The 21,926-nt window shown below is 47.8% G+C and overlaps 1 pseudogene; it reads left to right on the top strand.

Annotated features, from left to right (window-relative positions):
- Positions 1-392: 392 nt before the first annotated feature.
- Positions 393-18,057, top strand: LOC149328417 (uncharacterized; annotated as a pseudogene).
- Positions 18,058-21,926: the final 3,869 nt, after the last annotated feature.

Here is a 21,926-nt window from a genome sequence, read left to right as displayed (position 1 = left end):
ATAGATGCCTTCAACGTGTGGCCGGCGGTAGCTACCTTTTCGGCTGCTGCTACGCCGCACTGCTGACCGCCAGAAAGCACGGAGTCTGCGTTTCGCCATGTGCACGTCATGTTTCACGTCACTTAGTTCTATGTCGTCATAAGAGAATCCCAAGTTTGAATCAGAGCGGCGGGAAAAACTTTTTCAACTTCGAATACAAATTTCTTAGAAATAAATGCATCTTTCGCTGCCGGCCAAGTGGCAACAAAGCCATGAAATGCCAAACTATTTGATTTGCTTTTAATAAAATATTAATTGAGCTCTCCTCACTGTCCCTTTAAGTCCCGCGTTTTGGCAATCCGCGCAAGGCGGACAATTATTCCACGCCTGTTTTCTTGCTTTCCCGAAGGCCTATGAACGGCCAGAACACCATCCTCAAATATGGGTTCAAGTTCAAGCTTCTGTGCGATTTCATGCACCTTTTCATGCAGGTTTTCACCGTCAACCTCAGGTAATCCGTGAATTTTCATGTTCAGACGGCTGCTTTGCCACTCAAGTGCGTCTCTGTCGGCGTGAGCCTCACTGAACGCCTTTGGTGAAGCGTATTTTTTCTATTTTTCCCACGTTGCATTTGGCATTGTTTATATCCTTTTCGTGGTTCTCGAGCCTTTCAATTTCATCAAAATGATCGGACAGTGTTTACATGGACTGCATGATAGCGACTACCTTGTTTGGTAAGCTAACTAGCAAGTTCAGTTTTGATCCACTTCAGCAAGTTTTCAAATATTTCATTTTCCTTCTTGGAAGCTTGAGCAGAGGTTTAACCCAGGATACGGCAGCCACGTCTGAATAGATGCTAAACGCAGAGAGGCCAGTGTGCTGTACGGTTTCAAGGCAAGTTGAAAGGATACAGACGCGAGGTTTTCCCTTCTCCGTTTGTTTTAGTGTGTTGCCATTGCCACTTAGCCGTTGTCCGTGAGGTCCCTTCGTGTGCCCACCGTGTTGTGGGCGGCCTGCCTTAGGTGGCCTCCATAGGTGGCAGGTGGGCCACCTAGTTCATGTGACCTTGTGAGGACAATACAGCCTGTCCACCGGATTGTTAGCAAACTGCCCGTTGTGGCAGGTGTCAGTTCAATAACTGATTGGTCGCGAAAGGTTGGCTGGGTCTCCCAAGCCTCATCTGTGGCAGCACATGTCATCGCAGGGCAGTGACGCGTCGCTTAACTGCTGCGCCACTGCACTGGGTATGAGGACTCCTAGCGATCTATGAATGTGAAGTAGAGAATGGCTAATTCAGCATGCACCCTTGCCCTCCCTACCATAAGCCACTTGAGGCGAAGCTGAAGTGCGATTACGACCATCTTTGTCTGAAGCCTGCTTGACGTTTAAAACCGAGCCTTGAACCTAAACCGACGAGCCTGCACACCTTATTCTCAGTTTGACTAGCTAGGCTAAGTCGTCCCTTATCTGTGCTTTTAAAGAGGGCTGCGGGCGAAGTAATTTTTATAAACGACCCCTAAACAGCTATTCGGAGATTGAAGAGTTATAAATGATTTGATTCGAGCAGTTTCGGTCTAGGTCGGCACCAGCGCTGAAGTGTACTAACGTCCATGTCAACCGGCCAGCTTGGACTCTTATAACGCGGATGGCGTCGGTGGCAAGCACTGGTAGTTCATGTGGGCAGTCATATTATGGGAAGGTGCACCATCACATCAATCGATGCGGGTGGAAATGCCGAACCGCTCCCTCGAAAAGATTCCAAATCGTATCAAATAAGGTTCCACACAACACCGTCGACTGAAATTTTCTAGACGTCATCTTCCTGCGCCCCTGAATCATATCTTATGAATAGTTTAGGTTCCAAATTTCGCCTCTGTATCTCTTTCAATAACACCAGGTAGTCAAAATTAAGGCAATATTAAGGCATCTCGGCGCCTCAATCTGACCTCCTTCTTTCGCTCTTTCCTTTAACCCTTCCTCCACCCCGCGTTTCGGATATCAACCGAAAAGTGAGACAACGCCTCATGCATTATTTTTCATTAACTACTTATGTCGTGCGAAGGCTTATTGTTGACAGTCTCGACTACTACACGCAGGCCGGGCACCATTGACTTAATAGCTACGTCTCCAAAAAGAAGGCACGCATGTGCACATGCTGCTTGCTCGAGTGCCGCGACTGGTGCCGAGCTGGCTTATGCAGAAGTGCTGGTTAAGAAAAAGTGCGGAATGAGAGCTCCACATAGAACTTCAATTTTCCTGATTCCAGACGACATTCCCTTTAATCCTTTGTATTAACAAGAGAAAAGGCTCCACAACAAAACACTGCAAAGTAAAATAACGCTTGCTTGCACATTTAGAAGACATTGCACGACGAATTCGACATATTGAGATACCTAACGTGTAACTGTAAAAGCGTAACCTGTTAGGAACCTGTTGCTGGTAATGCTTGCCGATATTTTTGGTGACAGCGCAGAGTGGTCTTGCGTGACGTGTTTGATATTTGCATCGTTAGGGGAAAGCATTTCCTTCCTTAGTGCTCGCTCTGGAGTCTCCTTTTCCGGCCACGGGTGTCTCGAAAACCCACGATGGATGCCAGCCTTAAAATTCTGGTGAATACAAATAAACCACCATTTCGGTTACCTTACTGCATTGAAATTACGCCGTTAGAAATGTGAACTAAATGAGGAGTATTGCCACAGTAAGTTTTTTTAAAAACGGAAGGCATTAGCGGCCACCGCACACTACCGGGTGTTTCACCTTATACTTCGTTTCATACATCAGGTGCGACGCTGCCAAAGCTAGCGCTCTTTTTTGCGCAGCCTGCATCCGTGACAGAAAATTGTGCGTTGCTTGTGGTTAGCGAAAAATAACAAATGCTTTGCCGGCAGGCTTCGTGGATAATTAATACATTTGTCATTAGCGTGACAAAAAAACGCTGTTGTTGCGAGTGAATCGATCCAGATCTGTGATTTTGTATTTTGCGTTTGTAGTTTTTTCCATTTCACGTTGTCGCTGCCCCGTTGGTCGCCGTGTTTGCTCTTTCCGTCCGGCTCCCTTTTTCTTTTGACAAAATGGCGTCCAGCTCAGCGGCCACGGTCAGCTGTCCTGTACGCATTTTTCTGAAGGTTCGTGCATTCAAGCTCTCAAGACACGCCAAGCAAGTAATTTCGAATGTATTCTGCCGTAACAGGATCCGTTTTCCGGTGAAGTCTGTTCCGGAAGTACTGAGCGCTGTGAGCGAGGACACCGGCATATCTCCCCGTACCGTTGCCAAAATCAAGGCGGAGCGTCTGTGCGGGCCTGTGGCGTCTCCGAAGAAAAGACCTCGCGACGTGAACATTTCAAGCTAGCGAACAGTCAAGAATGACAGCTTCACAGTCCACGCCATCCGTCTGAAAGTGCACAGCATGTACGCGAAGAGGGAAGTCCCAACACTGCGCAGTGTGCTAAAGGCTGTCAATGAGGACGACGACCTCCCGAACTTCAAGAAAACCACATTGTGGAGGTTGATGAAGGACATCGTATTCACATTTGAAAAAAAGTAAACGGAACCTTGCGCTGATCGAGTGAAGTGACATCACTGCCTGGCGTCCCAGGTACATACCTGCGGGCCATCAAGGAATTCCGAGGACAGGGCAGGTACGGGTCGTTCCATGCTTATTTTCTTACGCAGCACGTTTAGACTGGCTTCACATAGAGCTTGAACTTAGCGTTGCAACCTCGTAGTCGTAACAGTGAGTGTTGCTTCAGAATAACACATTTAGAAGAAATCGTCTTAACCACATTGCTGTTGCCGACCTTTTGCGTAGAGGTGACGTTTCACGACCAGTTTTACGCTACGTTTGGGTGGGGTACGTGTCTGTATGGGCCAGATTTAATCGCTAAATCCCAATTGGTGCGGCAAGCAAAAAAAGCAAAACAGCCAAAAATGTAGCACTCTAATGGGTAGTGCCATATCGTCGTCACCGTAGGAACGAATGGACACCCACTGTACACTGCCCGTTGCTCCGGTGGTGCGAGTTACTGGCGCTACTGCTGCGAACGTTGGCAATTTTTGTTCGCAGTCGACGCGAGTGAAGATAAATCCAAGAGAGGAATAAGCCGGGCTAGTTGGTACATCATTTGAGTAGAAGCAGCGCATTAGACGGGACCAAGAAGAAAGAACACTGTGTGTTCAATCTAGTGAAGAAATTTCAAACGTTGCCGAATTAGTCAAGTGCCCCATGCAAACATACAGTGAATATAAAGTGGCTACCAAATGCCGCCTGGGCGTGAAATATAAGCCTGAACAAGGGAGCAATTAAGCCGAGATAATTCTTTTTCTCGAGTGCCTTTGAGCGGCTTTTTGTCAGACAGTGGTCAGTAGTGTGCTTGTTGCAGTGCATTGCCTACTTATATGCTGCAGTGTGTTTGTTTACTTACAAGCATTAATTCGTGCAGTTTTGCATTTACAGGTGCATCATGTACCTAGATGAGACCCTGGTCAACACAGGGCACACAAAAGAATACGTATGGCAGGACAAGACTGCGAAGTCATCTCAGGATGCCTTCCTGAAAGGTTTAACAACGGGATTGGCTGCGCCTTCGGGCAGAGGGGCAGCCTTGTACGTGCTGGGAGCAGTGCAGCAGGATTCGTGGAAAACGCTGCTGATTTCATCCGAGCAAGAATGGGAAACCACGCTGACTGCCACTCTGAGATGGATGGCAACTACTTGGAGAAGTGGTTCCCTGACAAGTTTTTGCCACACATCCCGGCCACTAGCATTGTCCTCATGGGCAATGCCCCATATCATAGCGTGGCTCTTGAAAAAGCATCTACCAAGTCTACGCGCAAAGCTGACATTCAGCTTTGGCTCACAAAGAAAGGTGTTCCTTCCTTGGTCACAGGACATGGTGAGGGCAGAACTGCTGGAGCTTTCTCAAAAGGTAAACACACCCAGTGTTGTGTACCGCATCGGCACCCTGGCGGCTACCCATGGCCACAAGGTTCTTCGTTTACCACCATACCACTGCGAGTTCAATCCCATAGAACTTGTTTGGAGCCAGGTTAAGGGATACATCGCGGGTCGCAACAAATGTTTCACTTTGGCAGAAGTGGAAAAGCTCCTACCGGAAGCACTGGCGTCTGTAAGCCATGAAAACTTTCAAAACTGTTTCGTTCATGTGGAGCAAGTTGAGGCTGAAGCATGGCAACGCGATATGATTGCTAACGCTGTAATTGAACTGGTTGTCTTCAGCATTCCTGACTCGTGCAACTCCTCCTCTGATGACTCGAGCACTGGTTTCAGTGATGAAGATTTAAGGGGCATCGAGGAACTTGGCTGACTTCGAATTGATGTGTAATACACATGCTACCGAGGAAAGAGAGAGGACTCATTGACATGCTGTGATCACCTTTGTGCGTGTGTGGGTGGAAATGTGAAATATGTTAGTGTGTGTATTGATCAGTCTTCCGAGGAAATTGTAACATTTCCACCAAACATTGTACCATTTCGATCAAATCATTGCATCATTGCAATTCATTGCATCAAATTGTATCCGGCAGTAACTTGTAGTGTAGGTGGTGAGGTGGTCGTGTTAATAGCGTCTGTATAGAAGTATAATTTATAAGGGAGTGGAAATAGTACTTTTTCCAATTAGAATATGAATACTGGTACACGTCGTCAATGTGTGCAGTTTTTGGAAGATTCATTGCAGAAAAATACGGTGGAGCTTAATCAAGCGTTGTGTCAATTATTCAAAAAGTATCTGAAAATTTGAGAGCAAATCAGATTCATCTAAAATAATTTTGAACATGTACTCTTTGATTCGTTCGGCTAACTGAACAGAAATTTATTGAATGTGCTGTCCAAAAAGTTCGAACATTCACAAACCCCTATTAATAGGCCTCATTTTGTGTGTGAGGGTTTGGATTGGTATGTATAGGTGTCTGATCTTCATGTCCTGAAAAGGGATTCTTGGTCAGGTGTTGTCTTGCATTACTGTCAATCTCTGGTCGTTTTGACATGTTATGCAGTGCCAGTGTTGAGGTAGCCAGTTCCTATGTTTTGTCCTTAATTTTTGGGAGGTGTGAATGATTTCAAGCTGGCTCTTGCTCAGTTGATTGAAAATTTGTTTGTTTCGAGTCATGTCTTTGTTAGTACATTGGTCAGATTTTTGTTTTATCAAATAGTGTTGTTCTTTGGCTGCACATTTTTTTTCCAATTTTGGAGCACTTGACTGAGTGTGTGTTGGTGTACATCCACTGCACGTGTCCTTTAATTTGTATGCACTGTGATCCATGCCACTGGCTGTTTCCAGAATAAACCATTTCTCGCAAAGACTGTTGGGTCAGCATTCTTTATTGTCCTGTCTCATTTATTGTTTGCTCTATCGAAATATTTTTTCCTAGCGTTGTGCAACTTTTTCTCCATTCTTACTTGACGCTCCCACAGCTTGGAACTCTTTTTACCTGGCTGCATGAAAATCCTGCCTGATCAGCTTCTTCTCTTCTAGGAGAGCAGGGAAATCGAGACAAGCTGACTTGCCTCTGTATTGCCTTCATATACATTTGTGCACGACAACAAATCTGTAACCCTTGAGGCAGTACTGTTTTCTGTCTCTGTGTGAATCAACACTATGTTCTAAATTTTACACTTAACACGGGAAAACAGGCCATATGGAGGTGGTGTGTGTAAGAATAATTTGACCCATCAGTGTAAATATGCTGCTCTTTTGCCGCATGTAACAGCCAAGTTATAGAGCTCTCTTCAATAACAAAGGAAAACGCACAAAAACAAAAGAATTGCAGATATGCACAAGAATGTGACACATATACAGTCAGAAAATAGGCGATTAAGAAGTCTACAATACGTTTTCTGCGCTCCTGCATGATAAACCAGCATTCTACATTAACAGACATCTTGCTTCTGAACTTCGCAATCAGTAAAAAATAATTACTCTCGCAAAGTCCTTTGGGCTACTCAGCAGCACAGTGACAAAGTCGGTCCCAGGCTCTTTTGGCGAAGACTGGATCAGCCGCTAATCGGTTGCACAGAACAATTCTTAACATGCCAGGTACCTTAACAGAGGCCTACAAAAAAGGGCTCCTCGGCAACGGCGAAATCGAAAGTTGCGGACGGCCACTTGGTAATCGGGCCACTGCGAACCACTCACCACTGTGCTAAATAATTAAACCCGACGAATGAACGTCATCTTTCGCACAAGTCTCTCGCTTGCATCTAAAAAGTATAGTCACAATGGTGCAGAATCGGGAAAGAAACCGCCACTGCTGACCAAAAGCTGGTGCGGGCTCACTGACAACGAATTTCGGACAGCTCACATTAATTCTTTCATAATTAAAACTGCGCGAACAAAACAAGGACACGAGCAAGAAACCAGGCAACACACACAAGCGCAGACTTCCAACTTTTATTCGAAAAGATTGCCGCGGTCTTTTATACCCTCTGCGGATACAATCAACACACCCTCAAACCCATCCGTGACATTTAAAACACGTGCGCTTATCTCCTATGATTGTTCGAAACAATCCACGTTAATGACCAGGCGCCTAGCGGCACAAAAGTGACTCATAACCACGCGCAAACTTTACATCCAAAAAGACAAGGTCATGAGCCACATGCCTTGTCAACGACATGTCTAACACGCCAAGAATCACAGAAAAGCAATGAAAAGAAGACAATCTCATCCTACATGAACAAAAGCCATCTGAAACATGAAACAAGTGAAAATTGACAACAAACCCATAGAAGCTAAAAGGGTGACATGAAACAAGTGTAAAGTGAGAACCTAACTAAAGAAAGCTAAAAGGGTGACGCATGAACCCTACAGTACTAACAGGAAGGGGAACAACTAACCATGACGGTATGCATTCCTCCCTTCTAGAAACTCGATTTCTTTATCAGACAGGTGAATTGACGGCGTGCTCACACATCGATCTGCGCTCTTGGCAATAAGAAAGGCCTCAATAATTTCCCTTTCTGTCTTCCCTCTCGCTTTCGCGAGGAATTCAGCATCTTCTAAAAACGCTCCGCTGTCGCGTTTTTCACACTTCGCGCAGTGAATGGCCATATTGCTTCCTGATTTCCTTGACAAATTGCGCTCATGCTCACTCGCCCTTTCATTAAAGCAACGCCCTGTTTCGCCGATGTACGTCTGGCCACACGATAAGGGAACCTGATAAACGACTCCAGAGGCGCATTGAGTGTACATGGTGCTGTGGCTTACTCTGCACTCTTGTCGCCTACCACCACTATTCATCATGGCGCACACCCTAGACAACTTAACCGGTGCCGAAAACACAAGCCGGACACCATACCTGCCTGCAATTTTCTTTAGATTATGCGCCACGCGATGAATGTATGGTATAACGCATACTGGTTTATGTTCCTCTTCTCTGCGTCTATGGTTCCCTTGTTTAATCCTTTGTAGCAGGTCTTCGCAAACACTAGAAACTAATCGCCGCGGATAACCTGCGGCATACAGTCTGTCTATCTGCAAATTAAGTATATTAAGTTGTGTAGTATATTCCTTTCTTGCTTTGACCGACGCATGGAACATCGCCTTGGTGACCTTCATGTTGTGCGCGTGTTTAGATATGTCGATGATTTCCTAGTAGTCCTTAACCTCCCTTCCACGTCTGGCCTCTCTGAAACTGTTAGCAACGTCCTCAATGTTTTTAAAGCAGAAGGAACAGGACTTAACTTCACTTGTGAATTCCCTAAGGACAGTCGGATTCAGTTTCTAGATGTTAGCTTGCACTTCACAAGCTCACATATCTGTGGGTCCTACAATCCGCGAATGAAAAAGCAGTTCCTTCCCTATGACAGTGCTCATTCAAAGTTAGTGAAGAGGGCAATTGTTCATCTAGCCTGCCGTTCTGCGCTTTAAAAGTCATGCTTGCATAATCAGGAATCGAGCCTTAATATGCAGATAGACAGACTGTATGCCGCAGGTTATCCGCGGCGATTAGTTTCTAGTGTTTGCGAAGACCTGCTACAAAGGATTAAACAAGGGAACCATAGACGCAGAGAAGAGGAACATAAACCAGTATGCGTTATACCATACATTCATCGCGTGGCGCATAATCTAAAGAAAATTGCAGGCAGGTATGGTGTCCGGCTTGTGTTTTCGGCACCGGTTAAGTTATCTAGGGTGTGCGCCATGATGAATAGTGATGGTAGGCGACAAGAGTGCAGAGTAAGCCACAGCACCATGTACACTCAATGCGCCTCTGGAGTCGTTTATCAGGTTCCCTTATCGTGTGGCCAGACGTACATCGGCCAAACAGGGCGTTGCTTTAACGAAAGGGCGAGTGAGCATGAGCGCAATTTGTCAAGGAAATCAGGAAGCAATATGACCATTCACTGCGCGAAGTGTGAAAAACGCGACTGCGGAGCGTTTTTAGAAGATGCTGAATTCCTCGCGAAAGCGGGAGGGAAGACAGAAAGGGAAATTATTGAGGCCTTTCTTATTGCCAAGAGCGCAGATCGATGTGTGAGCACACCGTCAATTCACCTGTCTGACAAAGAAATCGAGTTTCTAGAAGGGAGGAAGGCATACCGTCATGGTTAGTTGTTCGCCTTCCTCTTAGTACTGTAGCTTTGTTTAGTTAGGTTCTCACTTTACACTTGTTTCATGTCACCCTTATAACTTCTATGTGTTTGTTGTCAATTTTCACTTCTTTCATGTTTCAGATGGCTTTTGTTCATGTAGGATGAGATTGTCTTCTTTTAATTGCTTTTCTGTGATTCTTGGCGTGTTAGACATGTCGTTGACAAGGCACGTGGCTCATGACCTTGTCTTTTTGGAGGTAAAGTTTGCGCGTGGTTATGAGTCACTTGTGTGCCGCTAGGCGCCTGGTCATTAACGTGGATTGTTTCGAACAATCATAGGAGATAAGCGCACGTGTTTTAAATGTCACGGATGGGTTTGAGGGTGTGTTGATTGTATCCACAGAGGGTATAAAAGAGCGCGGCAATCTTTTCGAATAAAAGTTGCAAGTCTGCGCTTGTGTGTGTTGTCTGGTTTCTTGCTCGTGTCCTTGTTTTGTTCGCGCAGTTTTAATTATGAATGATTCTTACCATCTAGCCCGCCAGAAGATTCTTTTGAACTATATTTCTCACATTAACAGGGTATGCATCAAATGAACAGATGCGTGCAGTTCATTTCAGAACCCGGCATAATATTCACGCGACTCTGAACAAAACGAGTTTTCTCATTCAAGTCACGCAAAATTCAAGTTGCGATTTAAAAAAAAATGTGCGAAAAAAAAAGATTCACCATGCGGGATTTGAACCCACGCACTCCCATTGCCTCTCGACTCTCCGGAGCGACGCGTTAGACCACACGGCAACAGAACAGCGCGGAGCGATACACCTCTCTTTATTTTTTTCTTGCGGACTACTTCCGTAGCCTTCACAGAATTGCACATGATGTATGAAACGGAGTATAGAGGTTCTGCAATTTTTGAAAACAGCCTTTTCGAGTTAGAAGACGGCTTTTTTGGGAATAGGCTTGTCAGCGATGTAGCGCATTCGATTAGAGTTAAAACGTGCTAGCTATCAGCACGGTTAAATACTGCTGAACTTATAAGTTTTAGTCATTGCTGTTTCTTTCTCCTTATTAGAGGCGTGACGCCCACCGTAAGTTATGTTCACATATTTTCTGGAGTTTCGAAGACGTAGTTACCCTTGGCTAGGTAGCCAAACAGAAATTCTAGAGGCCCGTGTACTGTGCGATGTCAGTGCACGTTAAAGAACCCCAGGTGGTCGAAATTTCCGGAGCCCTCCACTATGGCGTCTCTCATAGCCTTAGTCGCTTTGGGACGTTAAACCCCATAAACCAAACCAAACCAAACCAAATTTTGGTCACCTGGCGCCAAGACACATAGGCTTCCCAGAAGCTTGCAGGCAAAGCAAACCCTCCAGTACCTGAAAATCTGTAAAAATCAAGATTTGGTTACGCGACAGCACTCATGGTAACCACGTTTTCGAAAATTTAAAAACCGATACAGGCATTACTTACAATGGCCTACATGCATCACATAGGTAAGAATAATGAGAGTAATAGTTCAAATCTAATTACTACACATTTAAATAGCCGATTAGCAAGACCTTGGTTTATTCCGACACGCTACACCATTGACACTACTGTGCCAAAAAAAAAAGCGCACTTCTTACTGAAAAGGCCTATTTTTAAAATGGCCGAACTTCTTAGGCGTAACACCATGCATATTCAGCTGCCTCACTAGATACGACTTGTTTCTTCTTTTTACCTTTCTTTGCATTTTCAAAAAAAGTTGTCCCGAAACGCACTTCAAGAAAGTATAGGGAACAGGATTCCTTTTTTTGTTCCTTTGCCTAAAACTGCAGTCGTATTAGACACGTTTCTATGCCTTGTTGCGAAATAAAATAGTCCGCAACCTATCACACGGTAGTTATTGCTTCATCCAGGCAAACTGCGGTATTATGCAGTCTCATAAGTGTGTGAGCACGCTTGTAAAAAAACGTATAAGGGATAACCGATCCTTTCATAATCCAATTACCTTCTTTAGACAGCTCTCTAACTGAACACGATCCTTTATGACCGACATCCACGCTAGAAAACAGGTTTATCTAGCTGTTTATATTTTTCTTCCTGGCAGTGACCCCTTTGTTCTGTGAAACAGACGTTTTGACATCACCTGCGCTCGCCGAGCACAGCTGAACACGAGAGCGCTCACCACCAACGTTTTTTATTCATGTTATTACTCATCAGCGGCGAATGAATCAGTTTTAGTAAAGGAGGTGCGGTTTAAAATGAGCCTGTGGCCTGTTTTTAACTTGCTGAACCTAAACCAGGCTGACATGAAAAAAATCGCGCAACAAGCTCAGACGCAAAATATTACCAAAAACAACAAAACTTTCGCTATAAAAGAATCAGCTTATACACCTTCATAAGTGCATGCTCGCTGCAGCCATCCCATATACTGCACAAACATGCGACTGCAGTTTCACGACGTAGGCTTGTCCATGAGAGCCCTTGTTGTTTTGTTGGCTTTACAAATTTACAGCTGGAATGTCCTTGGCGCTGACGTGTACCGACAAGCCAAGCTTACTACCGTGAGTTGTCCTCTTTACAAGCCTGCAACGGGTGTGGTTCTTTAAAGCTACGAGAATTAACATTGGTCGGTGTAACGGTTGAGCTTCTTAGAAAAGGAGCTACGAGAAACATGCTTAGCGGACAGGCAGCACAAAAGGCTAATTGCCATAGTATGGTTTGAGTACGAAGTTCTCATTGCCTTTTCGTTTCGATGTTGTATTTCTACATGTAAGCCACGTAGTATCGGCAAAACATTTTCTTGACCCCTTGCAAAAATCATAGCCCTTGAAGATTAGGTTGTGTCTGCCTAATAAATATAGAGTACGTTTAATGCTTAATGTCGGGAGAAGCATGCGAACACTGTTCAGGAACCACGGCGTACATCAAGCCGAAAATGAAGCCGAACCACAGGACGAAGTGTGCAAACCTTCCCTCCGAATAGTATCCGGGTTGCTGGCTGCGATTATCTATCCAAATAATTGGAAGTTACGACTCTGGGACAATTCTTGCGACGACTGGAGGGTGAGAACCGGTTTTAGCCGGCAAGGCTAGTTTGCCCTAAGGAGGGCCAAAAGAACGAAGGGACGCAACGCGTGTCTAAAATAAGAGTGCATAGAGGAGATTATTAGCTCCTGCCGTATGTACATCGTTATGTATTTGTGTATTAAGGTGTCCTGATACAGCAGGACACCTGTGTAGGCACTACTCCTGCTCGGTGCGTGGAACGAGTGGTGGAAATAGCTCCCGTTTGGTAGCCAGCCTGTTCGCGTTCAAACCGCTCTGCAATGTGCTACGCCTACCCTGCGATGCATTTTAAGCTCACATCTATTTTGGATAATGCGATATGTTGCAATAATTTTTCTCGCAACTCTGTTTATCCCCACGTGTGTCTAACTTATAATGTATTGCTTTGCTGCAGAACACTATACTTCTACTGTTATGCGGTTCGTATTGGACGGGGTGTGTACAGGGCTCAAAATTGAAGCCGCTAGAGGACATTTCTGCCAGCACTGCATAGCATTGCATTTAGATTTCGGGGTGCACGTCTAACTGGCGGGGTGGCTGAATCGTTAGCATGCTCCGCCACTGAGAAAAGGATTGAATGAATAACTTATTCAATTGAAGAAATTTTTTATTGTTTGCTTAACTGCTTGATTCTTTGTTTCACTTAATTCTTTGTTCTCTTAATGTCTTCATTTTCAAACGATACTTAAGGATAAAAATGACTCCGAAGCGGATAGGTGAAAATGTTGCTCGGCTTTGGGGACGCTGTGGCTCCATTTAACGTATATAACGGGGGCGACGCTCAGACCACTTTGGAGATTTCGGCTCACGTGTGATCTTTATCATTCGTTCCACTTTCGAATAGCTGTTTTCGCTCGGTGGATCATGGCCACTGCTTTCGAAAGAGTAGAGTTCACGTCTTCCGCGAGCGCTCGAACCCACGAAACTTCCCAAACTTGGGATTTCTATCGAGTATGTGCCACTTTCAAGTGCGTGCTTTCCTTGAAAAACGATTGCCCTCAGTATCCTAGTGGTGCGAATGAGGCTTCCTTCTATAAGCGTCACTATACAGTATGTGTGCTTCCCTTGCACCGGCAAGAAGTCTAACCGCCCATCGGTTGACTTTCTCTTGCTTAACAACGACCTTCCAGGTCATTTTCTTCCCATTAGTTGCTCTAGAACGTATGAAGCGTAAGTTTTTCTCTATCCCACAACTGAGGTGTCTTCATAAATGGTTTCTCCAGGAATTATTTTACCCCTGGGCATTTTGGTTCCTCCCGCCTTTGACGCTGAAGCTGCAGTCTTTTGTTGCTAGCCATCATCCCGCGCATCACAGGGGGGTGGCTGGTGCTCGTGGAGGGGTGCAAGAATTTCCCTCTAAACAGAACTTCCCTTTTTACACTGGTCCATGCTTTTTTGAACCTAAAAGCTTCACTAGGCTAGTCACCGCCGTGCTTTGCGTAAACCACACTACAGATTTGACACTTCTGGGCATGCGCGAAACCGAGTGACGTCACGCACGGCGCAGACACTGGCCATGGAAGGAGAAGAAGCAACAGTCGGACGGCGCAGAAACAGGCAGAAGTGATAGTGCGACCAAGGTCTTCACGGGAGAATTTGTGAAGAATCCGTTCGGCTACGTGTGTGACGTTTGTGAAAGACTATGGCATTTGCGGGATCTTTAGCCGGTAAGTGATGGCATGCGGCAGGCATTAGCTTAGCATCTGTTCAGTTGAGTGAAACCGTGGGTAGGGCGTGTGCCTCATGTAGGACATTTTTAGTCAATGAGAAAGACCCTCTGTTCAGCGTCTGGCCTTTCGCCGCAGCCGTGCGCAGTGCGCATTTCAAAGGAGAGGTATAAAAGGCGCCCTTGCCCATAGAACAGGCGCAGACACTCACCATGGAAGAAAAAGAAGAAGCAACAGTCCGACGGCGCAGAAATATCGATCCAGAAGTGGTAGCTTGGGAGTTGGCTGAAAAGCAGCGAGAGCTTTTCGCTTATCCAGGCTTAACCTTAGCTAAGCCGCAGCCAATTTTTTTTACTACTGTTACACCCAAAAATTTTGTATCTATCGGTCACTGCATTGCGGTATAAAAAAATGGGGAAATTCTGAACTTCTTTTCGTCAGCGCCCAGCACAAATTACCCCTCCTGTTTGAATCGTGCTTAGGTTCAAAAGCTGTCTCCAAGATGGAGGGCACGGTGCTAAAACAAGGCGGAATTTTTACAGGCCAGGCAGCAGCAACAATGTTATGTTACATAGGTCCCATCTTTTACTGTTCTCGAGTGGATTTGGGCAACTTCATACCCAGAAACTCTGTACAAAGGGATTATTAAGCGGGAAACCCTCTATGAACGCTATTTTTTTCTTATTGTCAAGTAGTGGTGACTGCAGTCCAGAGAGAAGGAAGACAGCGAACGTGGATTTTATAGAAGCTTTTGATTTGGCTGACTTGCGCCCGGAAAGTCGTGAATGAGCCGGCTGCGGCGTGGCAACAAGAGAGCTCGAAGGTCGTCGAGCCGAATGCCGCCGCTCTCGGCTGTTGTGAATTAAAGCTGAAAGCGAACTTTAGCGATAAATTTCGCTTGGAGATTGGAAGGTTTTTACCGCAAAAAAAAAAGGAATGGACAGGTAACTGAAAGATAAAACAGCAGCATTTTTTCATCCCAGAGTTCAAATTCCGGAAGTTGGATTAGACCATCGGTGCATATTGGCAATCACTCATTTTCGTGTGAACCGGCACGGCCCAGAAGCCGCCAGAGTCGCTAATTTCGGAGCATTTAATGAAGCCATTGCAGCCGTGGGGCGACTACTCAATTGCGGGCGAGATTCTAAGTTGCACAGACCAAAAAGGTCCTCCTTAAAAGTAGTCGCTTGTTAGGATTAGAGATTGTTGCCTGTGAAGTGCTGCTGGAAGCCTCCATTGTCTCCTCTCCAGGCACTGTGCGATGCATCTATGCGACAAATGAGCAAATGCGTCGGCCTGCGACACGAACTGGAATGAAGGCACGGGTGTCTGTGTATTGCAATTCGCTCTCAGCTGTGTCCTGATATTTATATTCAGGCACCTGCGACAGCTGTCCAGATAAGAGCGCTCAACTATTTACGTTTCAGGTTTTAATAAGAGCAAATGACCTTGACAATTCAACCACGCGCAGGTGTCGTTCAGAATATTTTGCCTTCCTCTAGACTGCCCTTGCTGCCAGATAACCATACTCAGAAATTCTGGGCAAACACGTTTTTTAACAGAGATAAGTTGATGAACAACAATTTTTTCGTATATTGGAAAATTTCAGTATAAAAATCAATATATTGTGAAGACGACCGCTCTGCTTAGCGATGGCATCGCCATCGCTGCGCGTGCTGTGTTCTCGCCTTCGCCGACCACGGACTGTTGCCGCCCTGCTCCTGAGGTCCCAGTGCCTTTAACAAACCCCCATCCTAAATTTTGTGGAGGTGCTGGGTAACGATATCGGCTCTGGAGCTCCGTAGCCGCACTCTTCCGACACCTGTGATGCCTGTGGACATCCAACACCAAGCCGTGCAAGCAGGCCCACCGACTCTCATATTGTGCCGGCTCCCTTCGCCAAAGCGACCCGGCTATCTTCAGCGGCATAGATGACCATGATGTGGAAGACTGGCTCGCATCCTACGAGCGGGTGAGCCTGTATAACAAATGGGATGACGAGAAAAAGCTCAATAATGTAATTTTTTATCTTACCGGCGTCGCAAACTTCTGGTATTGCAACCATGAAGGTGACGTTGCGACTTGGTCGGCCTTCAAGACGAAGTTCTCCGAAGTGTTTGGTCGCCCAGCTGTCAGACACCTTCGCGCCGAACAACACTTGCGTGAACGGTCCCAGCAGGTCGGCGAAAGCTTCACTAGCTATATAGAAGATGTAATCGCCCTCTGCAACCGAGTGAACGTCAGCATGCCGGAAGCTGACAAGATCAAGCAGATCTTGAAAGGCATTGATGATGACGCCTTTCAAATCCTGCTCGCTCAGGACTTGCGCACCGTTTCGGAAGTCATCACGCTGTGCCAGAGCTTCGAGGAGCTGCGTAAGCAGAGGGTCCTGACTCGTCAGCACTCGGCTCAGCCAGAGTCACTTTCTCGACTGCCACCCGCAGCTGACAGCTACACTATGCTGTACCAAATCAAGGACTTTGTACGTGACGAGGTGGCCCGTTAGCTTTCGCTTTTGCCTAGCCCTCAAGGGTTGCCACAATGTTTCGCCCCGGCTCTCCAACATGCAATTCGAGAGCAGGTTGCTGAGGTGCTTCCGTCAGCGCATTCACTATCACCTGTCGCAGCTCCGCTGGCGTACGCTGACGCCGCCCCAAGACCAGTCGCCACCCCTCTGAATTATGCCAACGTCGCTCCACAACCTGTCGCCAGTCCAATGACTTACACTGAAGTCGTCGCACAACCTCGGCCGCCTACGTACCCTATAATGTCAGTGCCCGTACAAGCGCCGGCACCTTATCTGCAACCATCTCCACGAGACCGAGATCATTGGCGCACGACGGATAACCGGCCTATTTGCTACACTTGCGGATTGCCTGGCCACGTAGCCCGCCATTGCCGTCGCGGACTCCCAGTTTCGGCACCGCCGGTCGGGTACTGGCCTCCAGCGCGTCAGTACTCCGCGTCTACTCAGCCCCGTGCGTCCACTCGTCCTTTCTCCCTCGACCGTTCAGCGTTTACCGACCGCCGTACCCCTTCCCCGCGACGACGCTCCATTTCTCCGCTGCGTCGCCGCGCAAGTAATTCTCAAGAGGAAAGCTAGATGTCGGAGTTCCTGAGGCAAGAACTGCGTCCTCGTCGAACTACAAAAGACCTCAGCTGTCACCTGCGAACCTTATTGACGTTTCGGTCGAGGGAATTTCTGTCATGGCCCTTGTAGACACTGGCGCCGCAATTTCAGTAATAGACGCAAACCTTTGTCGCCGCTTGAAGAAAGTTAAGACGCCAATTGCCGGTATCTGGCTGCGCACGGCCAGCGCTCAGCACATCAAGCCGTCGGCAGCTTGCACCGCTCGAGTTTTAATTCAGGATGTCCTCTATATGATCGAGTTCGTCGTACTGCCGTTTTGTTCTACTCTGTTATTTTGGGTTGGGATTCCCTGTCTTGTCATGACGCTGTCATCAATTGCTCTCGCACTGAAGTCGGGTTCTCTGCTCTGCCCCAATCCCTGTCGGACGCTGTTCCTTCACCGCCATTTATTAAAGCCCTCGTCACCGAAGACATGGACCTGCTTCCATGCTCTTCCGTCCTTGTGCGCCTCTCTTGTGCCCCTTCCCGTGATGACATTTCTTTTCACGCCTGCCCATACTTTTCTCCGGCGCAAGTGCCTCCCTCTGCCTTACGCCGTATTGACTATTTCTGCTGGCCTTTCCGTACTGTGGGTCTGTAACCCCTTTCCCTACTCTAGTGCTTTGCACCGTGGCGAATGTGTCGGCAGTGCCCAACCTGTCGCGTCTATTCTAACCCATGAGGAGACTGCCGGTTCTTCGCACATCAGTCTCGCTGCGCTCAGCCCACCATCTTCTACACCCACTTCTTCATCTACCGAACTATTTCTCCGCTCCATCGACGCAGATCTTCCACCGCCGCAGCGCAAGCAGCTTCTCGACTTGCTCCACAAGTTCCGCGCCTCCTTCGACTGTCATCACAGCTCACTGGGCCAAACGTCGACTGTCACACATCGCATAGACACTGGTGCCCACGCTCCTCTACGGCAGAGCCCCTATCGTGTGTCGGCACCCAAGCGCCAAGTTATTGAAGATCAAGTCGACCAAATGCTCAAGAGCGGCGTGATTAAATCCTCAAGCAGTCCATGGGCTTCGCCAGTTGTGCTTGTCAAAAAGAAACACGGCTCCATCCGTTTCTGTGTAGCCTACCGCCGCCTTAACAAGATTACGCGCAAGGACGTATATCCCCTGCCACGCAACGATGACGCGGTAGACTACTTGCAAGCTGCCGAAATATTTTCCTCTTTAGATTTATGTTCTGGGCACTGGCAGGTACCCATGGAAGAGGCCGATCGCCCCAAGACAGCTTTTGTAACACCTTACGGCCTATATGAATTTACTGTAATGCCTTTCGGTCTTTGTAATGCTCCCGCCACGTTTGAGCAGATGATGGATACCATTCTGCGTGGTCTCAAGTGGAAGACCTGCCTCTGTTACCTCGACGACATCGTCGTGTTCTCGCCTCACTTTGACACTCACCTTTACCGCCTGAAGCACGTTTTGACCTGCCTCTCTGACGCCGGCCTCCAGCTCAACTTAAAGAAGTGCCATTTTGCCGCTCGCCAAGGCCACGTTGTTTCCAAGGAGGGTGTCCGTCCGGACCCGGCTAAACTTCGTGCTGTGGCTGCGTTACCTCGACCTACTTCTATCAAAGAACTGCGTAGCTTCCTAGGTTTGCGCTACTACTTCCGTAGTTTTATACACAACTTTGCCTCAATCGCTGCTCCTTTGACACAACTTCTGTCCGGCAGTTGCGATCTTTCGCAATGGTCCCAAGTATGTGACGACACCTTCGATTCCTTGAGCCGTATCCTCACTGCCCCACCGATACTGCGCCATTTCGACCCGACCGCACCCACCGAGGTACATACTGGTGCCAGTGGGGTAGGCCTCGGCACCGTACTCGCACAACGCAAACCTGGCTTCGCCGAATACGTCGTTGCCTATGCCAGCCGCACGATCACACAGGCTGAATCTAATTACTCGGTCACTGAAAAAGAGTGTCCGGCGATAGTTTGGGCCCTTACCAACTTCCACCCTTACCTCTACGGCCGCCCGTTTGAAGTCTTGACCGACCACCACGCCCTCTGCTGGCTTTCCTCTCTGAAAGAGCCATCCGGTCGCCTTGCGAGGTGGGCCCTTCGCCTCCAGGAATACGACATCCGCGTCGTGTATCGTACTGGCCGCAAACATCAAGACGCCGATGCTCTCTCGCGGTGCCCACTTCCAGCCAATACTTCGAGCCTTTCAACCTTAGACGCCTCCTCCCCGATGCTCCACATCAGCGCCATGCCTTCGGCGCAGCGTGCCGACCCATGGATCTCTTCTCTTCTTGACTTCCTCACCAACCCTGCGGCTGCTTCTCCTTCGCGTGCTCTTCGTCGCCATGCTTCCCATTTCTCAATTCGTGATAACCTCCTTTATCGCCGCAACTACAGCTCAGATGGCAGCAAGTGGTTGCTAGTTATTCCTCGTCACCTTCGCTCGGACGTTTGCGCCCATTTTCACGCTGACCCGGAGTGTGGTCATGTCGGAGTGTTCAAGACCTACGCTCGCATCCGGCTACGATATTATTGGCGTGGCATGTACACCTTCATCCTCAAATACGTGCGCTCATGCCTTACCCGTCAACGTCGCAAGCCACCTCCTCAACGTTCTGCTGGAGAACTGCAGCCGCTATCCTGCCCGTCACGCCCATTTGACCGCGTCGGCATTGATTTATACGGCCCCCTTCCGTACACTTCGGCCGGCAACCGTTGGGCTATCGTCGGGGTTGACCATTTGACAAGGTATGCCAAAACCGCCACCCTTCCAGCTGCCACAGCCTCCGATGTTGCCTCGTTTATTTTAAACCGATTCATCCTTCGTCATTGCGCCCCTAGCGAATTGCTGAGCGACAGAGGCCGCGCCTTCTTATCCGATGTTGTGAAGGCACTGCTCACCAAGTGCAATATAATTCATCGCACCACCTCCGTATATCATCCGCAAACCAAAGGTCTCACCCAGCGCTTTAACCGTACCCTCGGTGACATGTTATCTATGTACGTCTCTTCAAACCAGTCTAACTGGGATCTTGTGCTTCTGTATGTAACCTATGCGTACAATACCGCAACGCAGTCCACTACTGGCTTCTCTTCTTTCTTTCTCCTTTACGGCCGTCACCCTTCTGCTATCATCGACACCATTCTGCGGTACCAACCCGACGCTTCCGAGTATACGCCTCTATCTGAAGCCGCCCAGCACGCCGAAGACTGTCGCCGCATCGACCGTGCTCTCACAACTGGCAACCAGTGCAGAGAGAAATCCCGCCACGACCTCAATCAAACAACGCCACACTTCCCCAATGGCTCCCTTGTGTGGCTCTGGGTTCCGACAAATACTCCGGGCCTGTCGTCAAAATTTCTCACCAAATACCATGGCTCATACCGTGTCCTGGAGCATGCATCTCCAGTTAATTACACAGTCGAACCTCTCGTGCCGTCTTCTGATCGCCGCTGCCGTGGACGCGAGACTGTTCACGTCCAGCGCCTCAAGCCGTTCTACGACCCAGCCATCCTGCCTGCGCCCTAAGTCGCCAGGCTGGCTCCTCTTCTCCCCGGGGGCAATTGTGAAGACGAAGACGACCGTTCTGCTTAGCGGTGGCATGGCCATCGCTGCGCGTGCTGTGTTCTCGCCTTCGCCGATCACGGACTGTTGCCACCCTGCTCCTGAAGTCCCAGTGCCTTTAACAAACCCCCATCCTACAATATCTACAAATCTACTACCAGCAGGATTTTATGTTTTTTTGCTGTTAAGCGTTCCCCATTGGTTGGCTATGGCAGTCGAAACTGCTATATACGATCGAGGCAAAACTTTAAAGAATGATTTTCTATACATCGGAAGAATGGAACATTACCTTCAGTAGCTATATCTGCATAACAGTACCTGACAACTTTACAATATTCAATATTTTTTGCCCAAGAAAGCTGTAAATATTCTAAGCATATGACAGGGCAGGAGCCGAGCTTTGCGTATGCCGTATGCCGCGACCGAGTGACGTCTCACGCAGCGCCATACCTGGAGAGTAAGGGCTTCTTTGCAGTCACCATGTTCGGGTTTCGCCCTCACATGTCTGCACAGGATGTCCTTCTCCAGCTGCACAGGGATGTAATACGACCCACAACTATGCAACACAATGACAAAGCCATCCTCGCCCTTGATCTGAAAGGGGCTTTCGACAATGTGAAACACGGAAGCATCCTGGCCAACTTGAGTTCTACCGATTGTGGGGCTAGGACCTACGCGTATGTAAGAGATTTCTTGTCTAATCGCCAGGCCTTTCTTCGGATTGAGGGCGAGGAATACGGCCCTTACATGATGGGAGCACGGGGTACCCCTCAGGGAGCAGTGTTATCACCGCTCCTGTTCAACATTGCTATGATGCGCCTCCCAAGCCAATTGGCCCGGGTGGAAGGCATTCAACACGCGTTATATGCAGATGATATTACAATTTGGACCACTCAGGGGAGCCTTGGGGACATGGAGGACCGCCTTCAGCAGGCTGCTTCCATAGTCGATGCGTATGCTAATGACTGTGGGCTCCAATGTGCTCCAGCGAAATCAGAG

The sequence above is a fragment of the Amblyomma mixtum genome, chromosome 9 (genome assembly GCF_055824585.1).
Source record: "Amblyomma mixtum isolate Tamu chromosome 9, ASM5582458v1, whole genome shotgun sequence".
Lineage (NCBI taxonomy): Eukaryota > Metazoa > Arthropoda > Arachnida > Ixodida > Ixodidae > Amblyomma > Amblyomma mixtum.
This window is presented reverse-complemented; position numbering and strand designations above follow the sequence as displayed.